Consider the following 15596-nt stretch of genomic DNA (forward strand, 5'->3'; position numbering starts at 1 on the left):
CTCTCCAAACCAGCCCTAACGTTAGCAACCCACCCCTGTGTAGAGAGAAATGGTAGCATCCTCCAGTACACGAAGGGATGTCCCAACGCAGAAAGTGTAGATTGTTTTTCTCCCAACACTCAAGGGTAAGACAAGAACCGGCGGGTGGAATTTAATGGAAAAACTTGAACCAAGGAGGAATTTCTGGAATGGGAATTCTGTGGAGCAATGGAACAAGTTATGGATGCTCCATCACTGGAGGTTTTTAAACAAAGATTGGCCTTTTTTTTTTTTTTTTTTTTTTTAGGATGGTTTGAGGATTCCTATCCTGGTCTCGGAGGATTGGAGCAGAAGACTTCTAATGTCTTTTCCAGCTCTGTTATTCTATGAGATGACCCAACCAAGTACCCCTTTTCCAGTGATGGGGTTCAATTTTTTTAACTCCCGGTTCTGTGGGCGTGGCAGGGGAAGGATACTGTAAAATCTCCAGTCAGAGGTGGGATTTGCCAGTTCTCCGAACTACTCAAAATTTCTGCTACCGGTTCTCCAGAATGGGTCAGAACCTGCTGAAGACCACCTCTGCTCTTTTCCTGTTCCTCAAATAGGAAGCCAATTCCACTGAGAGGAAAGTGGACCAACCTCTAGAAAGCTTTCTGGAAAGATGCTGTGAGCAGATTTACAGATTAACAGAGTTGGAAGGGACCCAGGGGTGGGTTTCTACCAGTTCTGTCCACCTCTGTAGAACCGGTAGCTCTGAAGAGCAGCAGACATAGAACCGGTTCTATGTCTGCTGATGTTTTTGCCCACCCGGGCTCTTACCTGATCTTTATTTCCTGATTTTTCAACTTCAGCTGCCGAACGAGGCACAGCTGCAGTTTAAAAAGCAGGAAAAGAGGGCTGTTTCAAAGGCTGCTTCTCTGCACCCAGCGTGCTGATGACGATTTACAGGCGCACAGCTTGCAGCGTGCAGGGAAGCTCGTAAATCCTGAACCGATAGTTAACCCTGTCGTATCCCATCCCTGAAAGGACTTTGTAGGTAATCTAGTCCAGCCCCCTAATCTAGTCCAACTCCCTGCCCAAGCAGGAGACCCTACACCATTTCTGACAAATGGTAGTCCAATCTCTTCTTGAGAGCCTCCAGTAATGAAGCCCACACAACTTCCAAAGGCAAACAGAAAAAGGTTGTTTGATCTTCTGACTCCCTCAAAGGCTTGTGTCTACATTTGACTCCCACACAAAGTGCCCGCAGCAAATGAGGACAGATCAACCTAACTGCACCTACAGCAAACCTGGGCAACCTGTCAGTATTCATGGACACATTTTTAAAAGGTTTTAGGGCAATGCTGGCTGGGGAATCCTGGGAGTTGAAGTCCACACCAGAAGTAGTATTCAGCAGGTTCTGACCAGTTCTGGAGAACCAGTAGTGGAAATTTTGAGTTGTTTGGAGAACCGGCAAATACCACCTGTGGTTGGCCCCACCCCCATCTATTCTCTGCCTCCCAAGTCCCAGCTGATCGTCTGGGTCTTCTTTTGTTGCCCTGCACAGGAGAACGGAGCTGGAAAGCAGGTTAGTGGGGTGGGGAGAGAATGGAGATTTTACAGTATCCTTCCCTTGCCACGCCCACCAAGCCATGCCCACCAAGTCACATCCATCAAGCCACGCCCACCAAACACGCCCACCAAAGCGGTAGTAAAAAATATTTAATTCCACCACTGGTCCACACATCTAAAAGTTTCCAAGGTTGAGAAACATGATATAAAGTATAGACCAGGGGTCCCCAAACTTGGCAACTTTTAAGACTTGTGGACTTCAAGTCCCAGAATTCTCCAGCCAACTATGGAATGCTGTCTGGAGAATTCTGGGAGTTGATGTCCACAAGTCTCAAAGTTGCCAAGTTTGGAGACCTCTGGTATAGACCAATCCCAATCTGGCACCAGAATCCAGGGTCACCCTAATCAAAGCAAGAGTTACAAAAGAGAACTTGTGCTGATCCTAAAATACCAGACGTGGCTATGTAGATGCTTAGTCCTGTACGTAGGGAAGATATTCCATTTGTTTATAAATCCAAAGAAGCTAGATCTATAGACAGAAAAAAGAATTTATCACAAAAGAAAAAGGAAAGTAAAAAGAACACACAGGATGCCAAGCAAAATCAATACGGACAACTTAAGTTAGTTACTTATTATCTTTTTAAATAAGGTTTTGGACTTCAGCCTATGTGTTGCAAACGTATATATTTGCTGAGGCCAAGTTTTCACAAATCTGTGTGTATATGCATGTGTTTGTGTGTATTCATGTGTACAGCCACACACATGTATGTATATGTACATAAGAGAGAAGTAGGTATGTTAAAGAACAATCTGTGAGTATGAATGCAGACAGAGGAACAATTAATGTTATAAACACAGTGGGCTTAATTTATAAAAATAAATTAATCATTAATTTAATGATGAGGCTGTCCTTGAAAGAAAGAGCAGTATGCCTTCTAACTACACGTGTGTGTGTATGTGTGTGTGTGTGTACACAACCATGATTAAATGTATCACACAGACACATTCTTATGGATTGGAATTTGGACTCAATGGGAGCTGGCATTTGGCAAGAAAAAAGAAGCCACACAACCTACAAGAGTTTTTGTGGGTGTTTTATTGAGATGGAAAAATTGTCTTCCGTTTTAGGAAGTCTGTTCTTTCAATTAAACGCAGTAAAATGCAGGAGAGCTGAAATTAACCGAACTGGTAAGTTCAGCCGAAGATAAAAACGTGAAAGTTCATGGCAGGTCTGCAAAAAAGACAGAGTCAATAATGATACAGCAATTAAAAATAATAATCTATTAAATGTACATGCTGCCCAACTTCCAGCTACGTTAGGCAGGAGAGACCAAGGTCAACCTTATAGGTGGACATGTCTGCAAATCTTTTTAACGTGAGCCACAGTATAGATAGCATTGATGATAATTGCTGCCCTGATCATTGCAAATTCAATATCCCAAATTCATTCCAGTATATAAAATGGGGGACTCTTGACGGTAAGAGACAGAAATAATAATAATAAAGGTCGAATACTAATAAATAAATTTCTCTTGGGAAGAGAGATAGTTAAAATTTTAGCCAATTCAGATTATGAACCCAATGTAATTAATTAATCCAGAGTTCCCAAGAGATATTTATTTATTTGTATTCTGCCGTTATTATTTTTAGAAATAATTCAAGGAGGGCAACATATCCAACGCACCTTCCTCCTCCTATCTTCTCCACAACAACAACCCTATGAGGTGAGTTGGGCTGAGAGAGAGTGACTGGCCCAAAGTCACCCAGCTGGCTTTCATGCCTACGGTGGAACTTGAACTCATGGTCCCTGGTTTCTAGCCTCATGCCTTAATCTTAACTATGAGACAAAACTGGCTGTCTGGATTGAGGTAGATTTGCAGAAAGTGAACTGCCGTCATGGAATCATAGAGAACTGGAGGAACCCAAGAGGTCACCAAGTCCAACCCTCTGTATAATGCAGGACTCGCTTACACCTGGGTTTCTCAAATTCTTTGCTGTTGAAGCCATTTTAAACCTTATGCAGGACCCCAAAATAGCATTTCTTTCTATAGTTTTATACTGATCAATGTGTTCAACATTAAAATGGACACTTTGGCAGCATATTGATTTGTTGAATCCTGTAAAAGCCAAAATATTAAAACTAATAGAGATTGACATAAATAACATATTTATTTACATATTAAATTTGTTTGCTGCTCAACTCGTATCCAAATAACTCTGGTTAGTTTTTTAAAAAAACCTCTATATTATTAACAAATAAAAAATAGTAATGAATAGAGTGTCACTGTTTTAATTTTTTTGCAAATATCTTCAATATCTGGCGAAATAAAATTGATTTTGTGCGCCTCTGAGCGGATCTAGGAAAGCCTCCAGAGGTATTCACACAACCGCTGCACTTCATCATTTCCAATCTCCAGCCTCTCTTTAAAAACCTCCAGTGAGTATCAAAGGAAGCCTACGAAGAAAGAGTCCAGAAATCATTAGAAGCTGCAGAAAAGAAGTTCAAGGGGAAGAAAATAAATGATGCCAGAAATCTTCACATGAAGACACAATTCATTGGAGAATTGCAAGGAACGAATGAAAATTGCAAGGAATAATGAAAGAAATCAGGAAAAGGATTTTATGTTTACACACATAAAAAAATGTGTGAAGCTTCAATCAGGCCATCATTTTGACTTTTCGGATCACACCCTGTGGATGCCCTTGGCCCGGAAGGTGGATTTACAAAAAAGTGTAGTGCACTTAATGTTTTAGAAAAGAGTATGAAAAAGGGAGAGGAGAAGGGAAGAGAGCTATTATCTACATGCATTATCAATTCATTTTGTGAGAAAATGATTTCAAACATATGAACGCCTGAACAACCTCCTCACCTCTCCACCTTGGTAATTTTAAGATGTGTGGACTTCAATTCCCAGAATTCCCAGCCAGTCATGCTAGTTGGGGAATTCTGGGAGTCAAAGTCCATATAACTTAAAAGTTGCTAAAGTTGAAAAACACCATCTTAGACCAATCTGAAATGCCAAGACTGATGCAAATGCTCTTTTCCAACTGGCCTTCAGATTATGGCTACAATCAGTGGCACATCTCTTCCATGGGATTATTTGACTGTCTTTCTAATGGATTTTTAGGCAAAGCATCCGTGGTGCCTTCATCCAAATTAGAGAAGAAGGTGTTTTGTCCCACCTTCATAGAAGACTAGCCTTGCCTGCCTTGCCCAGCCAAAATCCTGTTATCACTGATGATGTTACCTAGTTTGGTAATGAAACATCTGCAAGAAAAGAACTACACTCAGAGAACACCAAGGAACCTCGCAGTTCAACCCTGAGCTACAAATATTCTCTTCAAAAGACCCAGCAACCCCAGAATAAAAAAAAACACCACAGGAGTCATCTACAACAGTGATCCCCAACCTTTCTTATGCCGCGGCCCGGTATCCCCAACCTTTTTTATGGCGCAGCCCGGTACCGGCATTAGCTGGACGCCGCCATCTTTTTTTGATGAAAAAGTGCTTCCGGTGACCTCACCAGAAGCACTTTTTCATCAAAAAGATGGCGGCGCAGCGCTCGGTGAGCTTTCGGGTAGAAATGGCTTTCTACCGGAAAAGCTCACGAGCTGCGCCGCCATCTTTTTGATGAAAAGTGCTTCCAGTGAGCTTTCTACCCAGAAAAGCTCACCGGAAGCACTTTTTCATCAAAAAGATGGCGGCGCCCAGCAAACCAGCGGCCCGGTAGGACTTGTTCCACGGACCGGTACCGGTCCGCGGACCGGTGGTTGGGGACCCCTGATCTACAACATACAATTGAAGAACTGCAACACCCACTATATAAGACAAACAGGCAGAAGACTGGCATAGCGCATCCATGAACACCAATTGGCCATCAGAAGGCATGACAAAAATTCTTTAATTTCACAACATATAGGCAGATTTAACCATGGTTTTGAATTGTGAAAAAGTGGCAATCCTAGACCAGGCCAAATCCCAAAATGCCAGGGAATTTCTAGAAGCCTGGCACTCTGACAAATCAGCCATCAATAGACACATCGACATTAACAACATCTATAAGACTATGCAAAAGAGACAATCAGCCATCCCCCAAAAGAACAAAGAGATTCCAGCACTTCTCCATCAGGAATCAGAACTCAGATCAGCATAGATTAACTCCAACTCTTCAGGCCAACAATCATGTAAGCAATACCCCAATCAGGAAACTGCCGAAGAGCCATCAGTAAACAGTCCAACTCTCTAAGATTGCCCCCACCCACCCAGACAAGTCCCCAGAATATAAACTGACCACAAACCCCACTCCTTACTAGCATGGGTTATTCTTTTTCAGGAGGCAACTGGACTTTCTTGTTTTTTCTTCTGAAGACATTTCACTTCTCATCCAAGAAGCTTCTTCAGCTCTGACAGGATAATGGGGAACGGAAGGATTTAGATTCCTTCCAGACAGCTGGTCATTTGCATCCTTTTAGAGAGGGTTGAGGCCACTTGGAGGTTTATCTGTGTCTTCAGGGTCACCTGAGTAGTGCTTCTGGTTCCTGCAGTTTGCCATTTTCCCTCTGGAAATCCATTCCTACTCCCACACCATTCAAAGGGTATTTCATCCCAAATTGTACAGCTAAAAGTCTGTAGAGATTCTCGTTGATCTAGGTCATGAGCTGGATGACTGAGAATCTCTGCAGTCTTTTATCACTGATGATGGTACCTAGTTTGGGTAACGAAACGTCTTCAAGAAAAGAAGCAAGATAAGAGAGCACCAAGGAACTCTCCTCTTCTGCCTGTGCCAAATCATTGTATTCCATCTTTCCCTTAGTGAAGCGACAAAGCCCAGAAATTATGTGGAGCACAGAAAAAAGAAGCAGCCCAGAACTTCCAGATAGATTTTACGCCCTCTGTAGAGTCAGTCTCTCTCTCTCTCTCTCTCTCTCTCTCTCTCTCTCTCCCTCCCTCCCTCCCTCTCTCTCTCTCTCTCTCCCTCCCTCCCTCCCTCCCTCCCTCCTCCTCCTCCTCTCTCTCTCTCTCCCTCCCTCCCTCTCTCTCTCTCCCTCCCTCCCTCCCTCCCTCTCTCTCTCTCTCTCCTCCCTCCCTCCCTCTCTCTCTCTCTCCCTCCCTCCCTCCCTCTCTCTCTCTCTCTCCCTCCCTCCCTCCCTCCCTCCCTCCCTCTCTCTCTCTCTCTCCCCCTCCCTCTCTCTCTCTCTCTGTCTCTCTCCCTCCCTCCCTCCCTCCCTCTCTCTCTCTCTCTTCTCCTCCCTCCCTCCCTCTCTCTCTCTCTCCTCCCTCCCTCCCTCCTCTCTCTCTCTCTCCCTCCCTCCCTCCCTCCCTCTCTCTCTCTCTCTCTCTCTCTCCCTCCCTCCCTCCCTCCCTCTCTCTCTCTCTCTCTCTCTCTCAAATGGTTTGTGGGACGCATGTACACTTGACTGAAATAATATCCGAGAAATAAAAATAATGAGTCCCTGCAGGAGATAACTTTTAGAGTCGAGGAGACAGGCCTTCAAAAAAAGATGTGACCTAACTTCAATAGGCATCTGAAGGTAACTACCCAAAATACAGGCTGAATGTTGTATTATTCAGAAGGGGATTCAGAAATTGGAATGGTAGCAGTTGTAGCCTAAAGCGTTTCCTGACTCCCACGTTGGTGCAGGCTTTGATAAGTACAAGGTGGCACTAATTATAGACCACATTTTATTAATCTTACTTATTTATAAAGCACCTGTTCTCTTGCAAACATGTCGCTTTCATTTCTAACCTGTACGCTGCATTTACAGCTTCCCTATAGAAGATACTTTGTGTGAATGGGGAAGAGAACAAATCCATCTCGCACGTACTACGGTGTATATGGTGTCCTTCAACAGGTTTCACAAAGCACCAGAGGACAGGACAAGAAACAGTGGATGGAAATTAATCAAGGACAGAAGCAACTTAGAACTAAGGAGACATTTCCTAACAGGGAGGACAGTTAAGCACTTGAACCGCTTCCCTCCAGAAGTTATTGATGCTCCAACACTGGAGGTTTTTAAGAAGAGATTGGACAATCATTTGTCTGAAATGGTATAGGGCCGTGATGGCGAACGTACGGCATGCCTGCCAGAGGTGGCACGCAGAACCCTCTCTCTGGGCACATGAGCCGTCGCCCCAGCTCAGCTCTGCTGTGCATGCGCACACACACCTCCCACCAGCCAGCTGGTCTTTGGGTCTCTGCTGCAGGGATGCACACGCGCATTGCATTTTGGGGATGCACACATGCACGTGTGCTTTGGGCACTGGGGTGCTGAAAAGGTTAGCCATCACTGGTATAAGGTCTTCAGCTCGTACAGGGGGTAAGACTAGAAGACCTCCAGGTTCCTTCCAACACTGTTATTTTGTTATGTACGGAGGACGATCTCATGTTGGCAGGACAAAATGCTGTTGACATGGCCAGATACTAAGCGACTGTCATTTATTATGTCATTATTTAGTTTTAATCATCCATTCTACGTACTTTTACACATGCTATATTTCTATGACCTATTTTGTACCTATTTTATTCACTCAGTGTTGAATGTTATATGACTATATAGGTAGTTATGACCACAACTGACCCCAAAACTTTTGTGGTTAAGCGAGACATTTGTTAAGTGAGTTTTGCCCCATTTCAAGATCTTTCTTGCCTCAGTTGTTAAGTGAACTGGGCTTGGCTAGTCTAGTGGAGAGAAGGACCAGGGGAGACATGATAGCAGTCTTCCAATATTTGAGGGGCTGCCACAGAGACGAGGAAGGGGTCAAGCTATTTTCCAAAGCGCCTGTAGGCCAGACAAGGAATAATGGATGGAAACTGAACAAGGAGAGATTTAACCTGGAAACAAGGAGAAACTGACAGTGAGAACAATCAACCAATGGAACAGAAGTTGCCCTCGGAAGTTGTGGGAGCGTCATCACTTGAGACTTTCAAGAAGAGATTGGACTGCCATTTGTCAGAAATGGTGTAGGGTCTCCCGCTTGGGCGGGGGGTTGGACTAGATGACCTATAAGGTCCCTTCCAACTCTGATTATCTCTTATCTGAATCACTGCAGTTGATAAGTTAGTAACCTAGTTGCTCAATGAATCTGGTTCCCCCATTGACTTTGCTTGTCCGAAGGTCACAAAAGGGGATTGATCACATAACCTTGGGACACAGCAACCGTCATAAATATGAATCCATTGCCAAGCATCTGAAGTTTGATCACAAGAACACGGGGATCTTGTGGAGATTGTAACTGTGAAAAATGGCCACCTTTTTCAGTACAGTGGTAACTTTGAATGGTCACAAAATGAACTGTTGTAAGTCGAGGACTACCTGTAATTTGTAGATGTTTCTGACATGAATAAAGAAGCATTTTCACACCATATTTTACAACGGTTTTGCCAAAAAAAACAACAACCCCACACTTACTTTTGGATGTTAGCAAAACTGCACTATAGCGAACAATGGATTTGTTAACAATCGTGGTATTTCTTAATGACCATGGCGTTCATTTTGCTCAATAACCAGTGCAAAAAAAAATATATTGTAAAATTGAGTCAGTCACTTTTTATGACCATTGCATCTTATGATCATAATGGGGAGGCTCAATGGTGGAATTTAGCCAGTTTGCACCAGTTCAAGCGAACTGGTTGTTAAATCCCCTGCCCGCTATCAAAGTGGATCGTGGGCACTGTGCTCAGGGGTGGGATCCGATGGATTAACTACCGGTTCGGTGATTTACAATTTGCTTCCCTGCACTAAATCTTCGTTAGCTTGCTGCCTGGACAGCTGAGCAGCGCTGCATGCAGGGAAGCAGCGTTTGGAAAAGCACTTTTTTCCTGCTTTTTCAACCACAGCTGTGCCTCGCAAGGCAGCTGAAGTTGAAAAAGCAGGAAATAAAGATCAAGTAAGAGCCCGGATGGGTGGATGGGCCAAAACAGCAGCAGACATAGAACCTGTTCTATGTCTGCTGCTCTTCACAGCTACCGGTTCTACAGAGCCGGATAGAACCGGTAGAATCCCACCCCTGACTATGCTGCACTGCAATGGAGAAACAGGCAATGCAGCAGCTGGTGCGAGGGAAGGAGAAAGCAGCTTTCCCTTTTTCTTCTCCCTGATCCTCCTCCTTCCCTCATGCCAGCTGCTCTGTTTCCAGTTTCTCCATTGCAGCGCAGCCAGGATCCACTTTGATAGCAGAGAGGGGGGGATTTAACAACTGGTTTGCCTAGAATGAGGTTGGCCATCGCGGGAGGCATGTCCCGCATGTACGGTGGAGCTGGAGGATAGGAATGGGCCAAGCCTCCCACGACAGCCAACCTGACCCTGGGTGAACCGGTTGTTAAATTATTTGAATCTCACCACTAGGCAGGCTCCATCACAGTCATAATTCAAGAACTACCTGTAATGCATTCTACGGACAGGCTCTTCTCTATTTCTGATATGAATGTGAATCTGGTTTGTTATTCCAAACAATAAAGTAGAAGATTTGCATGGAAGTTGAGTAGGTTATCGTCGCATGTTCTTTTCTGCCAATGGAATGTTGTTTCTCAAGTCCTTCTATTTTACAATTCTGGAAAGAACTTTGCAGGGCCCAAGGGCTCTCGCTCCATTGCATCTTTTGCAGGTAATTATCAGAGGTTCCTGTTTTAAACTCAGTTTCCTAAAAAAAAAAAAACACCATGTGTGCTGCTGCGGTATTAACTAGTGATAATGGCCAGCTTCTTAGGGCACATCTGTCTGTCTGAGTTAATAAACTGGAGGGAAAGGGGAAGATTGTGTGCGCCATTCCCCCAAACAGCCATTAATTCACAGCCTGGGGGAGAATAAAGATATGAAAAACAATTGGGCTGAGCTGAAAAATTGATTGGGCAGGTTCCTCTGCCTTGTGGTTTATGCCAGAGTTCCTTATTCAGAATGCATGGGTGATTTTGCCCAGCTGGGATCTGATCCTGACAAAAAGGATCCGAAGCAACCCGTCCTTACAACTGTGAATCAAATATTTAAACCTGGTTTGGGTACCCAGAAAGGATCCAAGTTTGTGTAGAGCAGGGGTGTCCAACCTTGGCAACTTTAAGACTTGTGGACTTCAACTCCCAGAATTCCTCAGCCAGCTTTGCTGGCTGAGGAATTCTGGGAGTTGAAGTCCACAAGTCTTAAAGTTGCCAAGGTTGGACACCCCTGGTGTAGAGTATGTCAGGATCTGCATTCAAAAGGAGGTTTGTCCAGAGAAAAGAGAAGATGCAGATATTCAGAAGAAGGCTGTGTCTGGAGCCAGAATGAAATATACATAAATTGAATACATGCATGTCCATTTTAATTGATACGGGAAGTGTCCCTGGTGAGATATGAAACAGGAAAGTTGGGCCTTAGAAAAGCAAGTCAAGAAGAAAATCAACTCATTTGTGCTGTGGTGCTCCGCATTGGTGACAGGAAGGGCATCCAGCCACTTCCTGTCACCACTAAACACTCTGCTAGCTCCATTTAGTTGCCCAGACGCCACCCTGCAAGAGATTATGGGGTCATTAAAAGAAGACGATTAGAGCTGTGGTGCTAGAGAAGATTCCTGCATCCTCCTTGGACAGCAAAGGTGACCAGCAAGCACATACTGGAGAGCATAACACCAGACATGTCACTGGAGAGCAAAACTCACTTATTTTGGCCATGTCATGTGCGGGAAATTATTGGAGAAGGCAATTATGCTTGGAAGAGTTAGTGATAAAAGCGGTAAAAAGGCCACCATGGTGGCTAGACACCAGCAATGCTGACACCAACCAGAGCATAGGTAAAGATAAAGGTTCCCCTCGCACATATGTGCTAGTCGTTTCCAGCTCTAAGGGGCGGTGCTTGTCACTGTTACAAAGCTGAAGAGCCAGCGCTGTCCAAAGACATCTCCGTGGTCATGTGGCCGGCATGATTAAACGCCATAGGCACATGGAACGCTTTACCTTCCCGCCAAAAGTGGTCCCTATTTTTCTACTTGCATTTTTACATGCTTTTGAACTGCTAAGTTGGCAGAAGCTGGGACAAGGAACCGGAGCTCACTCTGTTACGTGGCGCTAGGGATTCGAACCACCGAACCGCCGACCTTCCTGATCAACAAGCTCAGCGTCTTAGCCACTGAGCCACCGCATCCCTATAATTTGGCCATTATAATGTGGGGGAATTTATTGGAGAAGGCAATTATGCTTGGAAGGGTTAGCGATAAAAGCGGTAAAAAGGCCACCAAAGAACATGGTGGCTGGACACCAGCAAAGCTGACACCAACCTGAGCATAGAACAACTCAAAGAAGCAGTGCAAGATCAGAAGATGTGGAGAGACCTGACTGAATGGATATCATCATCGTATGGGCAAATGGATGCTGGCTTGAAAGATGGTCTATAGCAGTGATGGCTAACCTATGACACGCATGTCACTCGTGACACGCCGAGGCACTTTGACTGACACGCCAGTTGGTGTGGGGAAAACCTGCACATTTAGAGGCTGCCTGTGCTCTGCTCCAATCCCTGCTCCCTGCTTGTTGCGTGGAGGCGTGGTGTCACCGCTGCCGCAAGATCTTTGCAGCAGAGAACCAGTTTTAACCGCCATAAACTGAGGTTTGTCAGTTTCATTACCTCAGGAACGCTACAGGAGGAAAGGAGATCCATGAGGTTCACAGCCCTGTAAGGTGGCCTTCCGATCCCCACATCCTGCACCTGCAGCCCTGAGACCAGGGAGACGAGTTTCACAGCCCTGTGTGATCACCCCAGCCCAGTCCGTCATAAACCAAATTATTGATATTTCTTGAAGTGACACACGACCCGAGGAAGGCTACACTTTTTCCCGATTTTCGACACACCAAGCTGAAAAGGTTAGCCATCACTGGTCTATAGGCTAGGTAACAAATTGTTCAGAAACCAACCCACCAGCTCGGAGAACGAACCTTCACTCTCACTTATAGGTATGCCTGAAAAAGGAATGCCACAAAGGCTGAGGCAGCTGTCTTTTTTTCTTTAAACATTCAAGATAAACTCATCCAAGTCATCTCTTTCTCTCACTCTCTGTTAACCTACTGTTATCAAGGAAGGATATTTGAATTTTAAAATCCCATTAAAGTAGGTCAAAGTATTGCTGATTTCTTTATCTGAAATTCATCCAGTGGTCATGAATAATACACAATCCTGAATATTTTCTTCCTTGGCAAACTCCTTGTTCCTGAGGATAACCCTGTCCTTTTTGGATGACTAGAGACCCTTTCCAAGTGTTACGTCTCTGAGGTCTGACAGTGTGAGTGGCAAATGACTGTATTGAATTTTGGCATTAAATGAGGAATGGAAGGATCTAGGGCCCATCCAAGCGGTCATATCTGATCATGGCGCAGCCTTTGTTAGCTGCCACCTTATGTTTGCTTGTGCTTCGCTACATTACAGTGGCAGACTGCCATGAACTGGTGGGAAGGCAAGGGGGAAAGCTAAAGTAAATGCTGTATCTTTTTGAGATGCTGCTTCAAGGTCACTTGGCATACGAGCTGCATACAATTTTGTGCTAAAACTGACCATTAGGAAAACATTTTGCCTGAATCTAGTCAAGGGTCTTCAAACTTGGCAAGTTTAAGACATGTGGTCTTCAACTCCCAGAATTCCTGAGCTAACATGACTGGAGGAGGAATTCTTGGAGTTGCAGTCCACAAGTCTTAAAGCTGTCAAGTTTGAAGACCCCTGATCTAAATGGTCGCACAGTGGGGGTGGGTGAGCAATAGGAAGTAGCTAAGGGAGGGAAAAGTTAAATTTAGGGATTTTGGCCTGCGATGCTCAGATCTATTCTATTCTATCTATCCATTCTATTCCTGCTCTGCTCTGCTCCGCTCCGCTCTGCTCCGCTCCGCTCCGCTCCATTCCATCCCATCCCATCCCATCCCATCCCATCCCATCCCATCCCATCCCATCCCATCCCATTCCATTCCATTCCATTCCATTCCATTCTATTCCATTCTATTCTATTCTATTCTATTCTATTCTATTCTATTCTATTCTATTCCTGTTCTGCTCCACTCCATTCCATTCCATTCCATTCTATTCTATTCCTGTTCTGCTCCGTTCCATTCCATTCCATTCCATTCCATTCCATTCCATTCTATTCTATTCTATTCTATTCTATTCTATTCTATTCTATTCTATTCTATTCTATTCTATTCTATTCTATTCCTGTTCTGCTCCACTCCATTCCATTCCATTCTATTCCTGTTCTGTTCTGTTCTGTTCTGTTCTGTTCCTGTTCCGCTCCGCTCCGCTCCATTCCATTCCATTCCATTCCATTCCATTCCATTCTATTCTATTCTATTCTATTCTATTCTATTCTATTCTATTCTATTATATTATATTATATTCCTGTTCTGCTCCGCTCCGCTCCATTCCATTCCATTCCATTCCATTCCATTCCATTCCATTCCATTCCATTCTATTCTATTCTATTCCTGTTCTGCTCCACTCCATTCCATTCCATTTCATTCTATTCCTGTTCTGTTCCATCCGCTCCATTCCATTCCATTCCATTCCATTCCATTCCATTCTATTCTATTCTATTCTATTCTATTCCTGTTCTGCTCCGCTCCGCTCCGCTCCATTCCATTCCATTCTATTCCTGTTCTGTTCTGTTCTGTTCTGTTCCATTCCGTTCCGTTCCGTTCCACTCTGCTCCATTCCATTCCATTCCATTCCATTCTTTTCTATTCCATTCCTGTTCTGCTCTGCTCTGCTCCGCTCCGCTTCATTCCATTCCTTTCTATTTCTATTCTATTCTATTCTATTCTATTCTATTCTATTCTATTCTATTCTATTCTATTCTATTCTATTTCTGTTCTGCTCCGCTCCGCTCCATTCCATTCCTGTTCTGTTCTGTTCCGTTCCGTTCCGTTCCGTTCCGCTCCGCTCCATTCCATTCCATTCCATTCCTGTTCTGCTCTGCTCTGCTCCGCTCCGCTCCGTTCCATTCCATTCCATTCTATTGTATTCCTGTTCTGCTCCGCTGTGCTCCATTCTGTTCTATTCTATTCTATTCTATTCTATTCTATTCTATTCTATTCTATTCTATTCTACTCCAGGCAGAATTCTTCCTTGGAAATCCCATTCCGTTCATCAAGTCTACAACCTTTATGAATTATAGATAGTCCTCAACTTACGACCACAACCAAACTCAAAATGTATGTTGCTAAGTGAGAAATTGCTTGTCAGTTTTGCCCCATTTTACAACTTTTCTTGCCACATTTGTTAAGTGAATCACAGTGGTTGTTAAAATGAGTAACATGGTTGTTAAGTGAATCCCATTGCCTTTCCTTGTCAGAAGGTTGCAAAAGGGGAACCATGTGATCCCGGGACAACACTGCAACCGTCAAAAAGCGAGTCAGCTGTCAAGCCTCTGAATGTAAATCATGTGACCATGGGGAGTTGCTACAATGGTCATAAGTGTAAAAATGGTCATGTCCCTTTTCTTTCAGGGCCATTGTAACCTTCAATGATCACTGAGTGAATTATTGCAAGTCAAGGATTACCTGTATATAATTTTCCTTCTTCGGTTGGAACAGAAATTAACACATGGCTTCAAATGCCATTTTAATATAGGAAAATTGTCCTTTGCTGGGACAATTGTCCTTTTAGTTCTTTCCTTTGGTTGTAGGGTTGGTTTTGTCATTTTTCAGCTTGGATTTGATCTGCCAAAGCTATCGCATTTGTTTTATAGTTTTAATCTGCCCAGTAGCCTTAATTTTGCAGGTAAGATGACAAGGAGATTTAAAACCCCCAAAACAAGTTTTGACTGACATCAAGATTTTGCATAGAATATTATGGTTTCCTTTTTAATCAGATGTGACCCAGACTCTGAGCTGTTCTGCAGGAGGAGGATATATATTTGCAGGTGACGCATGGAAAAGATCGCCAGAGTGAAAACAGATCAAAAACAGCTTGTGTTGGAGAGAGAGAGAGAGAAATGAGATATTTTTTTTCAGATGAATTAGTCTCTAACAAACAAAAAGGCATTTGGGGACTTGGCTCAGGTTCTGAGCATTACACTGGAGGACATAGTCCCAAAAAGAAATGGATGGACTTAGCATTGA

Source organism: Notechis scutatus, chromosome 5 (genome assembly GCF_049901735.1).
Source record: "Notechis scutatus isolate UNSWTSFEM ecotype Mainland chromosome 5, rNotScu1.2, whole genome shotgun sequence".
In the NCBI taxonomy this organism is placed as follows: domain Eukaryota; kingdom Metazoa; phylum Chordata; class Lepidosauria; order Squamata; family Elapidae; genus Notechis; species Notechis scutatus.